This window comes from Lepidochelys kempii, unplaced genomic scaffold (assembly GCF_965140285.1).
Source record: "Lepidochelys kempii isolate rLepKem1 unplaced genomic scaffold, rLepKem1.hap1 scaffold_240, whole genome shotgun sequence".
Lineage (NCBI taxonomy): Eukaryota > Metazoa > Chordata > Testudines > Cheloniidae > Lepidochelys > Lepidochelys kempii.
The window spans coordinates 28,531-39,550 of NW_027621921.1; the positions used below are offsets into that span (position 1 = coordinate 28,531).

The window sequence follows — 11,020 nt, forward strand, 5'->3', positions numbered from 1 at the left end:
TGAATGGGCTTTAAAAAAGACAATGGTTAAAGTTTGGACCCAACTAGTTCTTGTTTCTCGAGACGAGCCATTTTAGCAAAGTTTAGAGTTCTTGACATTCAGCACCTGGAAACATCCCTTTCTCCTTCACAGACGGCCTTAACATGCCTTATCTCACCCAGGCTCCCTGCTGCCTGGAGTTAGAGAATTGACCCTGTTCCCATTGGACCTACCCAAGGTGTCACACAGCAAAGTGGTGACGGAGCCAGAAAGAGAAGACAACAGTCCTAACTCCTGTTCTAACAGACAACAATCCCCCCGCCCTGCCCCCGGAGGCAGGGATAAAGTCCAGGAAATAAGGTGTGAACATTTGCATGGAAACCGTTTTCTGTCAGAAAATCCATTCAGACAAAATCACTTTGTTTCTTGAAATCGTAACAAGTAGGAGGAAAATTCTTTGCAAAAATATTTGTTTGCAAAACAAGAGCATCTCCTGTCCGTCACAGCACATTAAACTGTCTCATCGTACACAAAGGGGAGACACTATGCTCTAGAAAATTAGATGAGATGCTTCAGTCTGAGCTAAGTAGTTGCTGCTCTTCACAATTTCAGAACAATAAAATACAAATGAAATTGAATATTAGGTCATGATCTGCTATGGCTCAGTGTGATAGGACACCCCCTAGTCGGCACTATTCCGAGTGACACTCTTCAGTGGATCCCCAGCATCCACCCATGGCGAGGTAGGTGGGAGAGGATTGTTATTCTTACTTGACAGAAGGAGAAATGAAGGCTGAGAAAGGAACAGTGACTTGTCTTAGCTGATGCAGCCAGTCAGTAGCAGAGTTGCTCTCAAATGAGCTACAGACCAACAATTGTTCCTAGTAATTATTCAGCAATTATTTCAGAAGAATTGGAATGTTTGAGAGGATCATGAACTGCTCCGAGACAATGAATGGAGAGCAGCGTCCACATTGGTCACACATATAACTGGTTGTGACTTACTTGCTTGGTCATAAAAGAGAACAACAAAGACCAGAGTTTCCTCCCTGTCAATAGCCCCGTCCTCAGCCAATCAAGGTTGGAACTTTGAGGGGTGGGAGGCTAAGGGTTCTCATCAAATAGCCCAAAGAATGGCCCTGGTCACCACCGAGGGGATCACTCTCGGAGCACTAGTCCAGTCTCACCTCTCTGTGAGGGCCTCCCACAACCCTCCCCCCCCCCGGCCCCGGTAGGTAGGAGGGACAGAGGAAAAGGGAAAACAAAAAGGAGAAACCCCAATGTCCCCAGTAATTCTAACGGACAAAGTCCTAGGTCGGAAATAAAATACTGCCCCCACAATCTAATGTTTTCCTTTCCTAAAAATCAGCCAGCACCTGATGGATCAGACTGAACAGGTTCCAAACCTCTCTGAGGCTCTTACCTTCTATACAGGGACGTCTGTTTTCAAGCAAAACCACAAAAAGAAAAGGAGAAAACTCCGAAGAGGGTCCTCCTTGCGCTCACAAATGTGAAAGTCAATGCTCTCTCAGTCCTCCAGGAGAGACCTCGAGAAGGAGACGTGCTGAAGCAAAGCCACAGGGATCTCCGAGGTGTCCCCTGTCCTGCACCCCTGTCCTGCCTGGCTGATGTCAAGATCTCTCTGTGAGGTCATTGCCTCCCCACCACCTTTGTCCAATAGGCTGAGGTCCTGCCAAAGGCCCTTGTGATGTCACTGCCACACCCACCCCTCCCCTGCAGTGCTGATGTCCTGCCCCTGTCCAGCTACATTGGATGTTTGAGCTTTGTTGCTAGCTATAGGACCCTTCCTTTGGTTCTTTTCAAACTTGTTTTCTTTGAATGGGTCCAGCTTCTCAAGGGATCCGATTGCTCTGTGTCACTGCCCTGTCCTCATCATTAATTACCACTCTGCTACTCTTTTATCACCCACCAATGTTAGCAGCAGTGATTTTTTATTTGGGTTGCAGTTCACTGATATTTATTTTCAAGAATTAGTCCCTGACAGCCTCTTCATATCCCTAGTGCCCAGAACCTGCTCCACACAGCACGGCGAGAAAAGGCCACCCAGCCCAGCTATGCCATAGGGGCTAAGCACAAAACAACCTTAGGAGTTTGTGTCATCCATAGCTTCTGAACAACATGTGCGGGTCATCAGCTTACAAATACATTCTAGACCGGTAGCGTAGACAGGCCCCAAATGTTTCTAAGTGTCCTGCCTTGAAAAAGAGGAGAGAAAAAAACAGAACCTTGATTAGCTTTATTTTATAGTCGTGGAAACTGAGGCACGGAGAAGGAAAGAGATTCGCTCATGGTCAAAAAGCCAGGAATAGAAAACGGCAGATCTGCTGATAGTCAGTCCTGGGCCCTAGACGTGTTTTTTCTGGCCTCTCTGCTTCAGCTCCAGCAACAACCCGAGTCGAGGTTTTCTTCGTCTCCATGTCCTTTAACTTCACGTCACTGCAGAAGAAAGATTGTTTCTGACCAGCTGGCTCTAATGCATGGAGATGTCTTTCCAGAAGACGTGCTCTGGCTCAGTCCCATGTCATAGGTTTTCTGGAGGAAGTTCTCGGTGACGTTCTAGGGCCTGTGTTGCACAGAAGATGGACAGAATGGTCCTTTCTGTGTTATCCGTGTGTATGATAACACCCATTTTTTCACGTTCTGTGTGTATATAAATCTCCTCACTGTATTTTCCACTGAATGCATCCGATGAAGTGAGCTGTAGCTCACGAAAGCTTATGCTCAACTAAATTGGTTAGTCTCTAAGGCGCCACAAGTCCTCATTTTCTTTTTGCTTAGATGCATGGGTCTGTAGTTGCCTGGATCACTTTTTTCCCTCTTGCTTTACTATCATCGGACACTAGATGGGGAGGAAGAGCCTCACCAGCTCTATAAAACCAGCTGGGGGAAGGCTGGGAGCAACAGGTATCAGAATAAGCTGACCCGGGCTTCTCAAACTTTTGTTTTTGCTGGCCCCACTTTGAAAGTATTTCAGGCTATGACAACCCCTGACCCCCAAACAGTCATAGCAAGTTACTGTACGGACTCATAGAAACATACGCATGGTATTGCCACCCTTACTTCTGGGCTGCTACGGGCAGGGCACTGCCCTCAGAGCTGGGCAGCTGGAGAGGGGCAGCTGTTGTAGCCCTCTTCCCCTCCTGCCCCCCTCCCCTGAGAATATTTCTGTGATCTCTTGACTCCCCCTCCCCCCCGCCAAAGCCTTGCAACCCCCTTTTGGGTCAGGACTCCCAGTTGGACAAATGCCGAGCTAGACAATCTCAAACCATGAACTAGTTCCCAGGCGTCTCTGGGCCGATTCTCAGAGGAGGCAGCTCCCAGAATCAGGCCCTCAATGGCTCTCCCAGTGCAGCAGGCCCTGGGTGCAGCAATCGGTTTGAAACAGGAACCCCTGCAAGATGCTCTCTACCTTCGGTTCCTGACCCCTCCAGGGGCCGAGTGCATCTCCCCCATCCTCAGGCAGAGCTCAGAGCAGAGTCAGCAGCAGCAGCCCCTCCCCGGCGAGAGCTCCAAGGGAAGGCAGGGGCCTGGAAGAGAGAGGAGAGGGGCACAGGCAGGTCAGCAGAGGGGTGGAAGGTGGATCCCACCCCAGGAGATTTAACAGAGAGAGGAAAGCGGGGCTGTGAGAGTGCAGAACAGAGACACCCCTCAGCAAATCCCCCCACCCCAGACACCGAGATCCCGGCCTGGGAGAGGGGTTCGCTCCCCAACACTTACTCACGACAGCTGCAGCAAGGGGTCCCTGTGGGGCGGGAGGAGCTTCCACCCCGCTCCGGCTGGCTGGATCTGGAAAGAGAGAGAGAGAACAGGGAGAGGAGAGTGCGGTGAGGAGTTGGTGCCCAGGGGTCCCCCTGCCCTGCTCCTATCTCTCGACCCCCATTGCAGGGGTATCTGTGGGTGTGTTCAGGGAAGGGCCAGGGGCTCTGCTCCACCAGGGCTGAGAGCATCAGAGCAAAGTAACTGTAACACTGCTGAGTATTTTCAATGTTGCCTCGTCCTGAATGTCACTGATCCCCCAGTTTAGAATGCGTCTCCCCGGCCGCTTCTCTTGCTAATTTGAACTTCAGGGAACACATCAAATCTCTCTCCTGTCCCCCACAGCTGCTGGGTATGGACCACGGCCAGGGCCCTCTACACGGGGGTTAACATCTGGATTCTGGCCAAGCTGGTTCTAGCCCATGTGGCCAACCCCCAGTGACCAAAAATCACAAGTCAGAGCCCCCCAAAACCATCAGATTGGCTGAAACAAGATGAGATTTTGAAAACAACTTTGGGTTCTGTTCTTGATCTCCTGGTGGTGGAGCCTTTAGGGGTCACCTTTTCAAGCTTTTCTCCCCATCCAGGAGGGCTAGAATAAGAAAAACTTCCAACAAAAATGGTCAACCACGCCAAAATCTTCTACCAGAATCATAAAAAATTAGTCCAGAATGATTGAAAACAGAACAATTTTTGGTTTTTGAATTTTCCAGGAAGACAGTGAATGTTTTCTATTAAAGCCGACACTTTCCACAAAAACTTGCCTTTAATCAAACACCCAATTTTTCCTAAAAAAAAGTCAATGGAACCATTTCAGTCCACTCGTTACAGCTGCTGTGAAATCCCCCATCTCACCCACCCCAGTTCCCACAACCTCCCCCACAATTCCATCCCCTGCACCCATTGCACACACAGCTGCGCCCCCTGCCTGGCCAAAGGGCCCCTTCCCTGCCCCCCAAAGAGCAGCTGCAGCAGATCCCAATGGGGGGATCCACACAGGGACCAGCCAGCTGCACCTGCTGCTGCTCAGCCTTGCAGGGTCCGTGTTTAGCCTCTCCCCGTCCCCTTCCTTGGCAGAGAAGTGCGGTACCTGGGGCTGTGCCAGGCCCATCCCTGCCATGAAGATGCCCTGTGGGCTGCGGTGCCCCGGGAGAGGGAGAAGCTGCTGGATCCATCTGGGCTCCGGGCGAGCGCTGGGTTGGGATCAGGCCCCTCTGGGGTGGCTGGGCAGCTGGTTTGCAGGGCTGGTCACCTCCTGGCCCCTTGCAGATTGTCTGAACGTGGCAAGCTTCTCTCTAAGGGGAGCTCGGACAGTTCCTCCCAGACCTGTCAGTCACGACATTGCCTCCATTGTTTAGAACCGGTTGTGGGGTCCCCGTATCAGGATTCCCCCCTTATATCCCCTCACCACGCCCTGGAGGGACCAGATGGAGGGATCTCACTTCAGTCCTTGGCCCTGGCCTGCTGGGATCCCTCAGGCACGCGGTGACATTCACTCGTGTTCATCCACTCCCCACTTACAGGATTGTGACCAGTGGTGTCTCTCCCAAGCACCCCTGTCCCAATGCCACCCCAATGGGCTCCAGAGCTGTTGCCCCTCCATTCCCCACCCAGTTCTCTGGCTTCATACCCTCGCCCATGCTCCTGGTGTCACGCCCCACAATCTGCTTGGCTGAGAATTCATTCCCAGTGCTTCCAGCCCAGGGTCCTTGTCCCTCCCTTCCCCCTAGCCAGCCTGGGACAGGGGCAGCAGCTACCCCTGCAGCCCCACCAGCCGGAGCAAAACGGAGAACACGAGAGGCAAAAGCGCGTGCGTCTCCTTTTCGGGTTGTGCCTCCAGCCCAAGAACCAAATGGATTATCCAGTGGTTCTCCAACTTTTGTCCTGGTGACCCCTTCCACACAGCAAGCCTCTGAGTGCAACCCCCCTCCCCCGCCGTTATACATTAAAAAACACTTTAATATATTTAACACTGTTATAATGGCTGGGGATGAAGCAGGGTTTGGGGGTGGAGGCTGACAGCTCATGACCCCCACATAATAACCTCACGACCCCCAGTTTGAGAACCCCTGGACTACACTGAGCATGCACAGACAGAGAGCCAGAGGGTTGAAAGGCCGCTGGGATGGACAAGACTTGTGGGGCTCCGAGATACTGTCTCCCCCCACCCCCACCCCGCCACCCCGCAGCAGTGTGAATTCAGCTCTAACCAGGGGCAGGAATCTGAAATCAGTTAAACAGCAGAGACTTCATGCAGGCAGAGGTCCGGCTTGCCAGGCAGGGACAGCTCCTTCCCTTCCAGAACGTGGGCATCGGCAAATCTCAAGCATCAGAAACCTGGGAATTACAGAGTTACGGTCCATGCCCAGGCAACCTCAACTCTGCTCCCTGGAGCAGGCAATAGGCACTGGGATTATCGGCATGTACAGCGGCTGCACTCACTGTGGGACCTGTAGCTGTACTGAAGGGTGGGGCAGGTCGAGAGAGGTGATAGGCGTTAGTTTGAGGAGTGTCCGAGCTGTGACTGGGCTACGAGGAAACCAGGGGTTGCCCCCACCCCATCAAAGCGCAGGAAGCCTTGTACCTTGAGGCTCCAGTCTGCCTCATTTTGTTGCAAACTTGTGTATGTTGTCTCAGTAGCAAGGCACTGGGGGGGTCTTGCCATGGGGATTGGCAGCAGTGAGGTGGGATGCCAGAGCAGGCTGTGGGTTGAATGGTGGGTAAGGGAAAGTCTACGGTTAGATGGTATCCAGTGAGTGAGTGGGAAGTGGTTGGTACATTTCACATGTGCAGTATTGTGCAGGGATTGTGATTAGTGTTTGAGCCCTGGGCAAGCGGAGGCAGCTCCTGCCCATGACAGTGAAAAGGCCGAGTGTGAGCGTATGATGGACCTGTTGGGACATCACTCAGAGGGCGGAGTTACGGCTACCTGGGCACGTACCTGTATTTCCTGGCTTTTAGGTGGTTGAGATTTGCTGAACTCGATATTCTGGAACTGCTCCATTCATGGCCGTGGATATTCTCATCCCCACTGCTGGAGAGCCTGGGATATGCACCAAGCGTGCCCGGACTCAGCTCCTCACCCTGGTGTCAGCGGTGTGTTCTTGGTGCATGCTCCCAGTATGCCTGTTCTCCGCTCCACACCCACAGTGGTAGGGCTTCCCCACATACTGGCTCACAGGGGGTGCAGGAAGAGGTGCTCAGACACCCCCAGAGGGGCAGGGACCCACAGAGCCCAGCTCACATGAGGGGGTCGAGGATCATTGGGAGGGAGGAGGCACAGGACCCTCCCTCAAAAGCAATGGCCCCCCAGAACCATGTTCACATGAGGATGGAGGGCACAGAGGGTGGGGTCAGAACTACAGAGTTGGCCAGGGCCCTCCCCCCTCCCCCAGATCCTGTCACTCACACAAGGGACAGGCACACATGGGAAGTTTTAGGGAAACAGGCTCAGACTCCTCAAGGACAGGCCAAGGCCTTCCAGCTCCCAGATCCCATTGGGGTGTCAGCCATATATGGGCTGGGAGGTGCCAGATCACGACCCACACACCCCTGCTCCTATTCTCACCCAGTCCCCATCCCTCTCCCCCACTCCTCCCTTCTCAGTGCCCCACCCCACCTAGCCCCCAACCTCAACCCCTCTCTGCCCCTATTCCCAGCCACTCTTCCGTCCTTCTCAGCCTCCGCTCCCAGCAAGCATTTGCATGTGGAATTCATTGTCATTTCAAAGACAGGGTTAGCACCTTCTGAGTATTCTGCTGTATTTGGATTAAGTTTCCCCAAAATAAATTATAAGAATAATAATAAAAACCCTTGGAGAGAGGCAGATGAGAGCAAGATGCCTCCTTTTTTTAAGATACAGATTTACTACCAAGGCTTGGATTTGAACTCCTAAGAGCATAAGACCTCCCACACTGGGTCAGCCCAAAGGTCCATCCAGCCCAGTGTCCTGTCTTCTGACAGTGGCCAGGGCCAGGTGCCCCAGAGGGAATGAATAAAACAGGGAATCATCAAGTGATCCATCCCCTCTTGCCCATTCCCAGCGTCTGGCAGAGGCTAGGGACACCATCCCTGCCCATCTTGGCTCATAGCCATGGATAGACCTGTTCTGCATGAATTCATGGTGCCCGCTGCGGTTCAATGGCTGGACCATTCCCCCTGGTGCCATAACTGGCTTTCAAGCTCTTTCCCCTCTCTCCCTGCACGGGCACAGTGTGATTTGCTTGGCGTGTGAGTCTCACACCGGCTGAGCAGCCGGCCAACCTATAATCAAAGTGGTTCATAACGTGGTCATTTGATCTCCCCGAAAGGGCTGGGGGATGCCCTGCACTCTGTTGGGAGAACTTTCAGCCATCTAAAAAAAGAACAGGAGGACTTGTGGCACCTTAGAGACGAACACATTTATCTGAGCATAAGCTTTCAGGAGCTACAGCTCACTGCATCGGATGCATTTAAAATCCTGGTGCACTGATCTCAGCCCTGGCTGTAAGGAAAGCAGGTCAACTTTAGCTGGTTGGGGGCTTTGTCTGGGGGAGGAGGGGATCTCAGAAATCCCTTGTCCAAATGGCCCTGTGGGCCCCACCCCCACCCCCGAGGCACACAAACTGTCAAGGCTCCAAGTCAGCGGGTGGATTTCAGAGCAGGCAGGACATCGGTGCTTTTGGGCAGGGAGCTGGCGCTTTGCTAGAATAAAATCTCTTTAGCTGCCCTCCACTAAGATCCCGTCCTTCAGCGCCTCGTCCCCAGGGCTCGCTTGGGACCCCAAGTGAGGGTCAGCCCCGGACTCCCCCCCCCCCACGGCGGGCTGAGACGTGCGACGCTGCCGGGACGGCAGTTCAGAGGGGGTGTTAGGACACTTTGGTCCATCAGTTAAAAGACAAAGAAACAAAGTCTGCCCTGGGGACCAACAGAGACATCTTCTCTCACTGCAGAGAAAAATCATTTCCCCTTCCACCCAAAACGATCCGCGCTCGTGATTTGCTGCCCAGCAGCGGAGTTCTTGTCTCGGGAGGCAACTTCAGCTCCTGCAGGTTACCCGCCTATTTTGCCCCCCTTAACCCTCCTTCCATCTGGTCAGCGCACAGCCCCCTCCCCAATAGACCCCGCCCGATCAGAGCACAGCCCCCTCCCCAATAGACCCCGCCCGCCCCCGCCCCCATCTGGTCAGTGCACAGCCCCCTCCCCAATACCGCCCCCCCCGATCAGAGCACAGCCCCCTCCACAATAGACTCCACCCGACCCCTCCCCAATCTGGTCAGCGCACAGCCCCCTCCCCAATAGACCCGGGGTTCCCCAGTGTGATCGATGCACCCACCCAGGTCTTCTCCCCCCCACCCACCCGACACCTCCCTGCTCGCCCCCTCCCCGATCCGTGCACAACACCAGCCCCTCCTCACCTGCTGGTGGAGACCCCCAGCCCCTGATCGCTCCGTGGGCAGCCGGCGCCTGGATCCTGGCTCGCAGCTCGCCCAGGCTCGTGTCCCCTGGAGCGGGCTCAGAGCGAACCCGGCTGGCAGGCAGAGGGAGCAGCGAGGGGACGGGCTGCCCCGCCGGGAGCCGCCAGGCTCCGGGAGAGGGTCCCGCAGCTGCAGCCCCGCTCAGCTGGGCAGATCAGCAACACCGAAGGGAAACGCACCCAGCTGTCTGTCCCCGGGGAGCGGGCGAAGAGCAGAGGCTCCAGCTGGTCAGGATCCTGCAGCTCTCCCCGCTCTTGTGTGGCTGCCTCCCGGGCTTATGGCTCGGGCTGGGCGGGGGGTCGTCCTTAAATACGCCGTGCCGCGAGATCCGGGGACACCGACACGGAATGATCCATATGAGGCGCATCGGGGAGCGGGATAGAGCCGCCCCCCACCCCCTGATGCGGCTCAGTGCAGCGTAGCCAGCTGCCGGGGAGAGCGCCTGGCCTGAGGCTGCGGGGAAGTGGGGGAGTCTCCCGGGCCAGCAGCTCAGGGGCCGGACAGGAGGGTCCCCTGGCCCGTGGGCCGTAGTTTGACCTTCCCCGCTATAGACTGTCGGCCAGTGACGTATGATACCATATTAGGCGCGTCTTCCAGACATGTGGGTGGGAGGGGCAGGGCTGTTTCCTCCTGCTGCTCCGCCCCTCCCCCTGTTCATAGACTATCAGGGTTGGAAGGGACCTCAGCCGGTCATCTTGCCCAACCCCCTGCTCAAAGCAAGACCAATCCCCACTTTTTGCCCCAAATCCCAAATGGCCCCCTCCAGGATTGAACTCACAACCTTGGGTGGTTTAGCAGGCCAATGCTCAAATCACTGAGCTACCCCTACCCCCCCAAAGCAGATCTGCGTCCCTGGGTGGGCTCGAACCACCAACCTTTTGGTTAACAGCCGAATGCGCTAACCGATTGTGCCACAGAGACTGGGCAGCCAGGCCCCAGGCAGGGAGCAAGTGGCCATAGCCAGCTGCTGGGCAGAGCCTGGCTGGGGAGGGGAGGCAGCAGCAGCCCGATCCCTGCCCAGGCTCGGCTTCCCGGCGAGCCGCAGCCCCACCCCGGCAGGCCCTGTGTGCAGCAGCTGGCTGCGGAGGGGCGACAGCCCAGTCCCCCCACACTCAGCTTTCCGGGGCAGTGGAAGTACCTTAAAGTGAGTGTGCTGGGGGGGGGACGGGACCACAGGCCCCCGAACCGGGGCACTGCCCCCTGCACCACCCTTTCCCCTGAGGCCCCGCCCCCTCGCTCCTCCCCCCCACCTTACAATGTGGAAGTGGGAAGACAGGTGCAGGGGGGGGGTGTGTGTGTGTCTCTCTCTCTCTCTCCAGCTTGCAGAGAGGCTCTGACCCGCCCCATCCCGTCCTCTCCCTCCCCCCAAGTTGCCTTTTGGCCCCTCCCCCAATACATGGACACAAATCAGATATCAAGAATTATAACATTCATAAACCCGTCGGAGAATACTTCAATCTCTCTGGTCACGCAATCACAGACATGAAGGTCGCTATCTTAAAACAAAAAAACTTCAAATCCAGACTCCAGGGAGAAACTGCTGAATTGGAATTCATTTGCAAATTGGATACTATTAATTTAGGCTTAAATAGAGACTGGGAGTGGCTAAGTCATTATGCAAGGTAGCCTATTTCCCCTTGTTTTTTCCTACCCCCACCCCCCCCCAGACGTTCTGGTTAACCTTGGATTTAAACTTGGAGAGTGGTCAGTTTGGATGAGCTATTGCCAGCAGGAGAGTGAGTTTGTGTGTGTGTGTGTGTGTCCGGAAAAAAAAAAAAAGGGAGGGGGGGTGAGAAAGCCTGGATTTG

The 11,020-nt window shown here is 54.8% G+C and overlaps 1 non-coding gene across 1 annotated transcript; it reads right to left on the minus strand.

Annotated features, from left to right (window-relative positions):
- Nucleotides 1-10,059: 10,059 nt before the first annotated feature.
- On the minus strand, nt 10,060-10,133 carry TRNAN-GUU (transfer RNA asparagine (anticodon GUU)). Its single transcript has one exon. It is a non-coding gene; the product is annotated as a tRNA-Asn (tRNA).
- Between the last annotated feature and the right edge of the window lie 887 nt (nt 10,134-11,020).